Genomic DNA, 11,012 nt, shown 5'->3' on the forward strand with positions numbered 1-11,012 from the left:
AAAACCATTTTCCATTTTTCGAGTGCCCGAAAGGAGGTTTTTTTGTGAAGGAACTACCAAATAATTGTTGCAAAATTGGACCAAATCATTTTTATAAAATACTAGGCCATATTTAATGCACAATTGACAAAATGGTCTGGTGTAAAAAATTTTGATCCACCTCTCGTGGAAAAGACAAATTTCTGACGATTCAGTTGGAAGCGGGTTAAATTTGAACTGCAGCTGCCTCATAGTTTGCTATTTATTTTTTCCAAAAATTATTTCTAGTTACATAAGGACCTATTTAATCATAAATGCATGGTTTGGTGGCGATACGTCGAGGTTTGGGCGGTGGCCGAGGGCCCCAACTCTAGAGCGCGTAAAGAAGCATGCCCGCCGCGTGGTCACCGCGTGACCGTGGCGTTGCCATGTGTTCTGGGTGGCCTAGGCATGTCTAGTGGGTTGGGCACTCCCCAGGTTGGTGCTAGGAAAAAAATTACAACATAAGATTCTCACGAGGAGACCAATCGATGCTCAAACATGAATTAGCAGCCAAGTGTTTGATTAGCGGCACGGGAAATGTACATGGCTAATGGGCGTGAGTTTTGGCTGAGGATGATCAGTTACTAAGAAGACCGTTTTCACAAATTTTCAGCTCAAAAGGAGGAGCCTAGGTGGTACTTGCTTTGCAAACTACCACACTGGACATAACTACGAATGTTGAAGCTCGGCTCAAAATAATGAATTGATTGAGCTGGCATTTGGTGGAGGATGGTTATTTGGGCATAGGAAAGCACTGTAGAAAATGGATGCTATTTGGACATGCCAAAGTGGTACTTCCTTCACAAACTGTTATTCTGAACAGAATAGGAAAATGAATATTTTTGAATTATTTTTGAACTAGGCAATGAGATTTGTTTGGGAATTTTGGCCATGACAGAAATATAGGTTGCTTAGCAACCTAGGGCAAAAACTGCCACATGGACATGACACATAGGCAAAACTGATGAGATGGCGCCTAGTCATCGCAACCCACCACAATTTACAAGGCTATGACCATCTATATTGGTCGTTAACAACTAGAAATAAGGCAGCGGACTAGCGATGTTTGCTTTATGACCATTTCCTCTAATGAAATTATGACCTTTCTGACCAAAATGGTCGTTATGGTTTAGGGTTTAGAGCCCCCCAGACAGCTTTTGACCAATTGGTCTTAAATGGTCAAAAATTTATGACCAATTCCTCGAGGGTCAATGACAGAAGGTCATAAGTTGACATATTTCTTGTAGTGTATATCTAGCCCATATGTAGGGCGGCTCGGGCGCGTCTGCCACGTCTGCCAAGCCCACCACCGACCCTACTCCGTCCAAAACATAGGTGAGCTAAAAAAGACCAGGTTCGAACGCTGCTATTACAATCCAAACACCCTAAGGAAACACTGCCCAAACATATAGGTGAGCTCAAAAAGACCATACAGGAAATAAGCACATCAGCAGCCGCAGCCTCGCACTTCACACACCACAGCATGATTCGTGTGGCTTCATGCGATCTGTTGACCGATTGTAACCATACAATGAGCATGATCTGTTCGCACGTTTTTGTGCACAAAACAGACGAATCCACCATAGGGAAATTGATGGCAAATATTTCCCCTTGCCACATGGCACACATGGTTGCATAAACATTTGCCGCATCATATGTAATAAGTACATATTATTTTGTGTATCATAATATATTCCCATGTCCGTGTGGTGTCAAGGTAATTACTTGTCCATGGTGTCAAGGTAATGGTGATCTGAAGGGCTTGTCATCAGCTTTCGTCCCCTTGGGAAAATAGTGCCCGTTCGCATCCAGAATGTTCCTCGCCATGGTAGCATCGGATGTCTCTGTTGTATCATCGCCGTCATTTGTGGGCACAAGTAACCCTGAGCTTGGTGATGACGACAACGGCCACCAGTTCCCTGTCAGGTATTGCTTAAGCCGAGTCACCATGCTGCCTGTCCTTTGAAACAAAGACTGGCTTGCAAAGCCCAAAGGGTTTGTCCTCGTCATTGCCGGGTTGTCGCCTTCGACACCGTTATTTGTGCGCTCACCGGTACGAGCCACTGACAGCCACTAGACAAATGATTGAGTATTTGAGTTGGTTCAAGTGTTGAACGGAAAGTTGGCAGTCCATGTTTGGAAGATTTATTAGTGTATGATTTGCTCGACCGACCTTGCCATTAAGGTGTAGCTAGCTAGTGAAGCGCAACGTGATTAGGGTTGAGCCGCTTCCGTCCGCCTCTCAGCGGCGGCGCCGGCGCCGGCTGTATCCTCACGTGATTTGCTTCAACGTCATGAAGACTACATCCATAGCGTTATTACGTATGGCTCCCATGGTGTCTTTGCATCGGGATCTTGGCTGCTGATTGGATTGGAAGTCAGTCTCAAGATCGTTCAAGTTTTCTGTCCCGTCATTGGCTTCGGCAACGATCGGTGTTTTGTCCCGACGCTGGTTTCGGCCGCAGTCGGTTTTCTGTCCTGCAGGGCTGGCCGATCTCTCGGCAAGGTTCGTGCAGTCTGGCTCTCTATCTACTTTGCTCCTTGCGAGCTAGATTCTGGACGAACGTCCGTTTGACTACTTCGGCTGTTGTTTCTTGGATGATCGAGGGGGGCCGCTGTCAGCAATGAAAGCTCTAGTTTGGAACTGTCAGGGGTTGGGGAACGCCCCGGCAGTTCGAGCTCTGTTGGATGTCCAACGAAGAACTGATCCCAATGTGGTATTTTTGTCGGAGACCCACTTAGAGCGCTATCCAGCAGAGTGTTTGAAGCAGCGACTTAAGATGGATGGTATGATTGTTAATCCGAGTGATGGTAGAAAAGGTGGAGTTGTTCTATACTGGAGGAAAGAAATAAAAGTTGTTCAATTGTTCTCAGATCCTTAAACTTGAAATCTCAGCATGGTCTTCCTTGGGTTGTCATAGGTGACTTGAATGAAATCACATGAAAAGGAGGGGGTGGGGGACCCAAGACCGCTGCAATATATGCAACCTTTTCAAGATACCTTGACTGATTGTGACTTAGTTGATATGGGCTATAACGGTGAAAAGTTTACCTGGCATCGTGGATTAATTAGGGAGAGGTTGGACAGGGGAGTCTGTAATCCCGGCTGGCCTCAGCTTTTCCCGAATGCTGCTGTACAAAATTTGGAGTACAATCACTCAGATCATCGACCACTGCTACTAGACACTCAATTTTTGGTAGCAGATAATCATATCCGAGAGGGTAGACGTACTTCTGAAGCTAGATGGTTGCATAAAAAGGAATTCTCAGAGAAGGTACAACAAGCATGGGATGACGCACAGATTTATGCTACAGGCAATGGCGTGATGGCAAAACTTGAGTACATGCACGCGTCATTTCATGACTAGGATCAGCGAGGTTTGAAGAAGCCTAAGAAATGACTTCGCAAAGCACAACGGGAGCTTGATCAGGTCCTTAGTGGCCCGGTTAGTGTTGAATCAGAGGCAAAAAAGAAGGAGTTGTCCGATTTGGTGGAGTTTTTCTTAGAACTTGAAGAAATCAGTGTGTTACAAAAATCAAGGGTGAGCTGGCTGAAGTTTGGGGATCGGAACACGGGATTTTTTCATAGTTTTGCGTCTGCAAGAAGAAAACGTAACAGAATTTCACGTCTAAAAGATGACATGGGCCAATGGCTGGAAGGTACAAGTGTGATTAATCATCTCATTCATTCTTATTTCACTATTCTCTTCACGTCTGAGGTGTATGAGACAGATCCTAATTTCCTTGCAAAAGTGAAAGAAAAGGTTACTTTCCAAATGAATGAGATGCTGCTTAATCCTTATTCACCAGTGGAGATTAAAAAAGCCATTGATAGCATTGGTGATCTTAAGGCCCCGGGGCCGGATGGGCTACATGCCATCTTTTATAAAAAATATTGGCATGTCTTCCGGGATGATATTACTAATGAAGTTCTTCATGCACTCAACTCAGGTATGATTCCAGAGGGGTGGAATAATACAGTGGTGGTTTTGATACCTAAAGTTGACTCTCCCGAATCGATTACTCAATTTCATCCTATAAGCCTTTGCAATGTTATCTACAAGATAATATCTAAGATGCTTGCTAATCGATTGAAGACCATTCTGCCTGAGATCATTTCAGAAACACAGAGTGCTTTTGTGCCTGGTAGATTAATAACTGATAATATTTTGGTAGCTTATGAGTGTGTTCATAAAATCAAGAACAAGAGAAATGGGCAATCAGGACTCTTTGCCATTAAGTTGGACATGCATAAAGCATATGACAGAGTTGAATGGGTATTTTTGAGGAATATGATGCTGAAATTGGGTTTTTATGGCCAGTGGGTGAATTTAATTATGAATTGTGTTTCTTCAGTGAAATATACAATCAGGTATAATTCTCAGGAGACAGAAGAAGTCACACCAACAAGGGGCCTTCGACAAGGGGACCCTTTATCGCCGTACTTATTTCTCTTGTGTGCAGAAGGTCTATCTAGTATACTGCGGTTTGAAGAAGAAGCTGGTGGCATTGATGGGGTTAGGGTGTGTAGAAATGCACCGTCAGTCTCACACCTTTTATTTGCTGATGATTCCATAATCCTCATGATGGCGGATATGTTAAATGCAGCTTCCTTACAGTAGGCACTAGATGATTATTGCACTAACTCTGGCCAATTGGTGAGTAGATCAAAATCAAGCATATTCTCTAGCCCTAATACCAGTGTGGTGGCGAGGAAAGAAATTTGTCAAGAATTACATATTGATACTGAAGCACTCTCAGATAAATATTTAGGCCTACTGGCTCTGGTAGGAGCAGAGAGGAGTGATTGCTTCAAGCATTTTGTTGAGAGAATCAGAGAAAGAATTGGTGTTTGGATGGCCAAGCTTTTATCAATGGGCGGTAAAGAATTGTTATTGAAAGCAGTTGCTCAAGCTATTCCTGTGTTTGCCATGTCGGTGTTTAATATCCCTAAGGGGGTCTGTAAGGACATAACGGACCTCATAGCACAGTTTTGGTGGGGAGGCGATGGAGACAAGAAAAGTATGCACTGGTATTCCTGGTGGAAACTATGTATTCCAAAGAAGATGGGAGGAATGGGGTTTCGAGACCTTCACTCTTTTAATTTGGCCTTGCTAGCTAAGCAGTGTTGGAGATTGATAACTTGTCCAGATTCCCTTTGTGCTAAGGTGCTGCGTGCTAAGTATTATCCGCATGGCAATTTATTATTGGCTGGACAAAAAAATGGCTCCTCTTTTACTTGGCAAAGTTTGGTAGCAGGGCTGCAAACATTTAAAAGGGGCCATATTGGCGCATTGGTGATGGTAACAAGGTTAATATTTGGACTGATCCATGGATCCCATCTAGTCTAGACCGTCATATAATCACGCAAAGGGGTCAAACTCTAATCTCCAAGGTATTAGACCTAATTGACCCGACAAACGGAGAATGGGATGAAGTACTGATTAGAGCTATATTCAATCCAGTGGATGCTAGGAGGATTCTCCAAATTCCTTTGAATTATGAGGCTTTTGAAGATTTTATTGATTGGCATCACACCCGAACTGGTATTTTTTCGGTGAAAACTGCATACCACGCAGAATGGGCACATAAATTCAGAGGCAATCGAACTGGTCCTGGTCCATCAGTTGACAATCCGATTTGGAACAAGATTTGGCAGCTTCAGGTCCCACGGAAAGTACAAATATTTTGCTGGAGAAGTTTGCATGGAGTGGTCCCAGTTCGATCAATCCTAACGAACAGACATATCCCAACATCTAGTGAGTGTGCTATCTGTCAGCAAGGAGCCGAAGATATCCGCCATCTTCTGTTTCTATGTAAACCAACTATTGAGATATGGCAAAGATTGGGTATATACGATATTATAGTTGATGCACTAGTGATTGACCGATCAGGATCAGCCATTCTTGAATATCTATTGATGTCCACTTCAGGTTCACTACCGCATGCTTCTAGTGTTGGGATTGGAGAAGCAGTTGCTACTGCAGGTTGATACATCTGGTGGGTTAGAAGGCAGATCACTAATGTAGAGAGGGTACCACCAGCTGGGAAGTGTGCTGCATCTAGTATTTCGATTGCTGCAAATGCTACACGGAAAGTTTCTTTGTTGCCGGATGTGGAGAAGAGATGGACCAAGCCTGAACTACGTTTTGTGAAGCTGAATGTAGATGCTGCGTACCATACGGACGAAGGAGCTGGTACTACAACGGCTATATTACGCGACATCAGGGGTAATTTTATTGCTGCGTCATGCATATACTATCCTATAGCTGCTAATGTTGTTACATCTGAAGCTATGGCAATGAGGGATGGTCTAGCCTTTGCTAACACCATGGGATTTCATGCTATTGAAGCAGAATCAGATTCTTTGGAGGTAATCAATTTTTGCACTGGACATGATCATTGGTGGGAAGCTACAACAGCAATATATGCGGAAATCTTGGACTTGGCTACGGATGTAGGGAAGGTCAATTTTATGCACTGTTTTAGAGAGGCTAATAGTGTTGCTCATGAGCTAGCTCAATTTAGTTTTCATAATAAAGTTTGTAGTATTTGGGATGGTGATCCCCCTAGTTTTCTCCTCGGTACACTAGCCGGTGATGTAAACATTATGTTCAGTTAAATAAAGCTAGCCATTATGGCCTTCCTAAAAAAAAGGTGTAGCTAGCTAGTGTTGGGTGCTTTACACATACTTTAGTCCCTTGCATGCGTGCTTAATTCCTAGCTAGATGGCGACTGCTGAAAAGTAACTTGATTTGTTAACCTGTAATCGTAGGATATCAGATTGCATGCGCACCATGTCACGGCAGAAGTCATCACAAGCATGGATGTGGTTGGCGTACGTTTCACTATTATTTCGATAAACTTTCGATCTAATCATCAAATATCACAAGCATGGATGTGGTTGGCATACGTTTCACTATTATTTTGATAAACTTTCGATCCATCAACTATTAAAGCAGTACAAAGACCATCATTAATAACAAGAATTACATCCAGGTCTATACACCACCTAACTTTGTTTTACAGACTAGCTAGGACGTACGTTAAATAGTTTTTCGTTACTCCTTTCATATCTAGACAAATCTAAGACAAATACTCCTTTAGGGATTAGGAGTAATATGGATCAGAGCGAGTCCCTCTAAAAAATAAAATAGTTCTCCATTACAGTTTATAAATATGACAACACTTCTTATATATTTATATATATATATATATATATATATATATATATATATATATATTTATATATATATAGTCATGTACTCTACATTCGTCCCCCCGAGAACATCAGCGTTATGAGCAATAGGAAGGACGCACATCACACCTGCTTTAGAAATGTGTGTTCCCCAAAGATCAAGTTACATAGTTGGTATATATCATTAAAACAAGTTACTCCTTTCGTCCGAAATTACTTGCAGCTCAAATGTATAAAAGCATCTACAGCTGGGCGCCTCAAACCGGTTCCAAATGCCCGGGCGGGCGGATCGGTCACTGACCGGAAAAAAAAAGTCAACCCACCCAGGCGCCTCAAGCCAGCCTCAAATGCTCCAGCATCCCTTATATCTAGCCCATATGTAGGACGGCTCGGGCGCGTCTGCCACGTCTGCCAAGCCCACCACCGACCCTACTCCGTCCAAAACATAGGTGAGCTCAAAAAGACCAGGTTCGAACGCTGCTATTACAATCCAAACACCCTAAGGAAACACTGCCCAAACATATGGGTGAGCTCAAAAAGACCATACAGGAAATAAGCACATCAGCAGCCGCAGCCTGGCACTTCACACACCACAGCATGATTCGTGTGGCTTCATGCGATCTGTTGACCGATTGTAACCATACAATGAGCATGATCTGTTCGCACGTTTTTGTGCACAAAACAGACGAATCCACCATAGGGAAATTGATGGCAAATATTTCCCCTTGCCACATGGCACACATGGTTGCATAAACATTTGCCGCATCATATGTAATAAGTACATATTATTTTGTGTATCATAATATATTCCCATGTCCGTGTGTATATACTCGTCATGCAAAGCAATTTTCCTAGTACATTTAACAAAAGCGGGCAGAAATTAAAAAAAATCATGGCGTTAATCCAGGGAGGTGATCATGAACAGAGTAAATCAACCTTCATAACTTGAGGGACTAGTTTCAATCTCCACCATTTTATATGTGCCTAAATCGCACAATTTGATTCTTCGTCATTTTGTAACAAAAATGTAATTACTTGTCCATGGTGTCAAGGTAATGGTGATCTGAAGGGCTTGTCATCAGCTTTCGTCCCCTTGGGAAAATAGTGCCCATTCGCATCCAGAATGTTCCTCGCCATGGTAGCATCGGATGTCTCTGTTGTATCATCGCCGTCATTTGTGGGCACAAGTAACCCTGAGCTTGGTGATGGCGACAACGGCCACCAGTTCCCTGTCAGGTATTGCTTAACCCGAGTCACCATGCTGCCTGTCCTTTGAAACAAAGACCAGCTTGCAAAGCCCAAAGGGTTTGTCCTCGTCATTGCCGGGTTGTCACCTTCGACACCGTTATTGTCAGCCGGATTCTGTAGACCATGGTCCTAAAATAAGATAAAACATATTGGTAGCACAATTAAGATGAATCCATCGAGATAATAATTCAGTATAAAATATATGAGGTCCTAAATTCAGTATAAAAAATTTGTCCAGTGGTTTAGTTTTCTTTGGTGGAGACTGGTCGGGACAACCCAAAGTGATTTTGATTTTTCTTTGTCGAAGTGGACAATGTTAGAAAGATAGATGTATACCGTGTTAACTGCGGCTGCGGTTGGTTCTTGAGGTGCATCACCCATGTCGTCGACCACTACCCAGTTCTCCATTAAATTCAACAGATTCATGTAGTGCTCCTCCTTGACGACAAGAATCTCTTGGGGCAATACCTGCAGCACAAGTACGCCCAATCAAATCAACAACAACTAATGAGTTGAGTAGAATCCAACAAAAAGCAACTATATAGAAAGTGTTCACGTACCATTGACATGCTACCATCACCCCATTTGACTTGGACGTGTCCATTATGAAGTTCAGCAACATGCCCCACCCACGAAAGGTCAGATGCAGCAGCACTCTTCTTCTTCTTCTTGCTATGAATCAATGGTATGGTTTCTTCACCGTTGGCTGATCCTGACGGTAGGAGGCGAATGACAATATCTCCATAGTAAGCATATAGGTAAGAAGAGTCTCTTTTCAGCGCGTATACAGTCACGGCATCGTCACACGCAACCTCACCAGCCCCGTTCAACCATGACACGCAAGCCGTCCGGTCTCCATAGTGCAGGCTCCTGAGGACGCCCACGGGCCTTGATAATGGAGTTCCATCAGCAACAATGTCATTGTTTACACTAGTAGTAGTCTTGTCATCGTGGTCACCGGTAGAATCAACATGAAGAACACCGACAACGTGATGTCCCGGGAATAACTCTCCATCCACTACTTGAAAGGGGGCGACAGTCGCTGAACTTATGCCTTGTTGTCGTGTGCCGTCCTGCCATAGCACGTCAAGGGAGGTACGTGTGTTGGCAACGACCATGGGAAACTCCAGCTCGGCCTGAGCAGTTGGTGCTTCACATTCATCATCCTCAGTCGCATTGTCTTTGTGAAAAAAGCAGCGGTCAGCTACCCCCCAGCTACAATCGTACGCGGCAGAGAAGAAAGTAAGATCGTCCGGGTTCTGGTAGGCCGAAGGGGCCGATGCCTTGACGAGCTCCTTGTCCGTGCCATGGTGCATGGATGCAATCCAGTAGACAAGGACAGCGGATGTCTGTAAGTTGCTGACGGTGCCCATCTGACGGTTAGGGTTCCAGGAGCCGTTGAGCCAGCGTGCTGCCTTGAAGAGGGAAGACGGGTCTGGCGCACGGACGCACTGCCCAGGGTTGAAAAGAGTGTTCATTTGACCGCGATACACTCGTTGTGTTTTGTTGCCGCCAGCTGAGGTGTCATGCACTAGTTGTAGCTTCTTGGACTCTGCGTTGGTGACCCTGCAGACCGCCCCGTCATCGAACAGCACATCCACGTCGATGGACACCTCGACAACCCGGCCAAGCCACGGCCCGGACACGACAAAGTCGCCGAGGTTGAAGCTCCTTACGTGCCGGAGGGTAGACGGGGGCACGCCCCTGATGACATGTGTCCCCGCGGCATGCTTGGCCAGGTCGAGCACCGTGGTGACGCTGGTGACAACGCCGAGCCGACCACCTGTCCGGGGCGCAGGTGGCTCCTGTCCACCACCGTGAGAACGCCGGCGTTCTTGTACACAACAGTGTTGTCGGCGAGGAGGACCATGAATACGTTGACGGGGATGTCGTGGTCCGCCTTGGCGTCCGCAATGACGAGGCCATGGTGGCGGAGCGTGTGCCCGAAGCTCACGAGGTCTAGCAAGTCAACATCGTGGGATTCCGTGGCGGCCATCTTTCTTCCAGCGAGACTGCTTGTTCGATTGATTGCCAGAGTAGGCTCGTATAAGATGCTCACGGCCGGTGGTGTTGCAAGCTAGTAATATACTTACTACGTGTATATATATAGGCTAATAATAGAACCTGCCGGCAGCTGTCTGAGTAGGATTAGAATTCCTAATACTACTCTCTGTCCTCTCCTGTGCACGATCGGTGTACGTACCATATGGTAAATAATAACTTCGGCGTGACCGATTCGTCCTCCTGTGCACAATCGGGCTTAATTTTGGGTACGAGTTCGGATTGGACTCCTATAAAATAGTGTGATCGGTGTCTGAGTAGGATTAGAATTTCCAGTATTGTAGTATGAAAATTTCGCCGGCAAAGTAGCACTGTTTTGCTTTCCCACGGCGTGGCTGCAAAGTACTCCATCCAGATCGCTCTTGATGGTCCGCTAATTGGGGGATTAGCAGCGGCATGATGGATAGGAAGCGAGACATCAGGTATGATCCATCCGTTTAATTTCCTCTTCGGTCGAGAGCATGGGTTAATTTGACAATCTTGG

The 11,012-nt window shown here is 44.8% G+C and overlaps 1 pseudogene; it reads right to left on the bottom strand.

Annotated features, from left to right (window-relative positions):
* Window positions 1-8,048: 8,048 nt before the first annotated feature.
* Window positions 8,049-10,620, bottom strand: LOC123042839 (probable ubiquitin-conjugating enzyme E2 23; annotated as a pseudogene).
* Window positions 10,621-11,012: the final 392 nt, after the last annotated feature.

This window comes from Triticum aestivum, chromosome 2B (assembly GCF_018294505.1).
Source record: "Triticum aestivum cultivar Chinese Spring chromosome 2B, IWGSC CS RefSeq v2.1, whole genome shotgun sequence".
Taxonomy (NCBI): Eukaryota; Viridiplantae; Streptophyta; class Magnoliopsida; order Poales; family Poaceae; genus Triticum; species Triticum aestivum.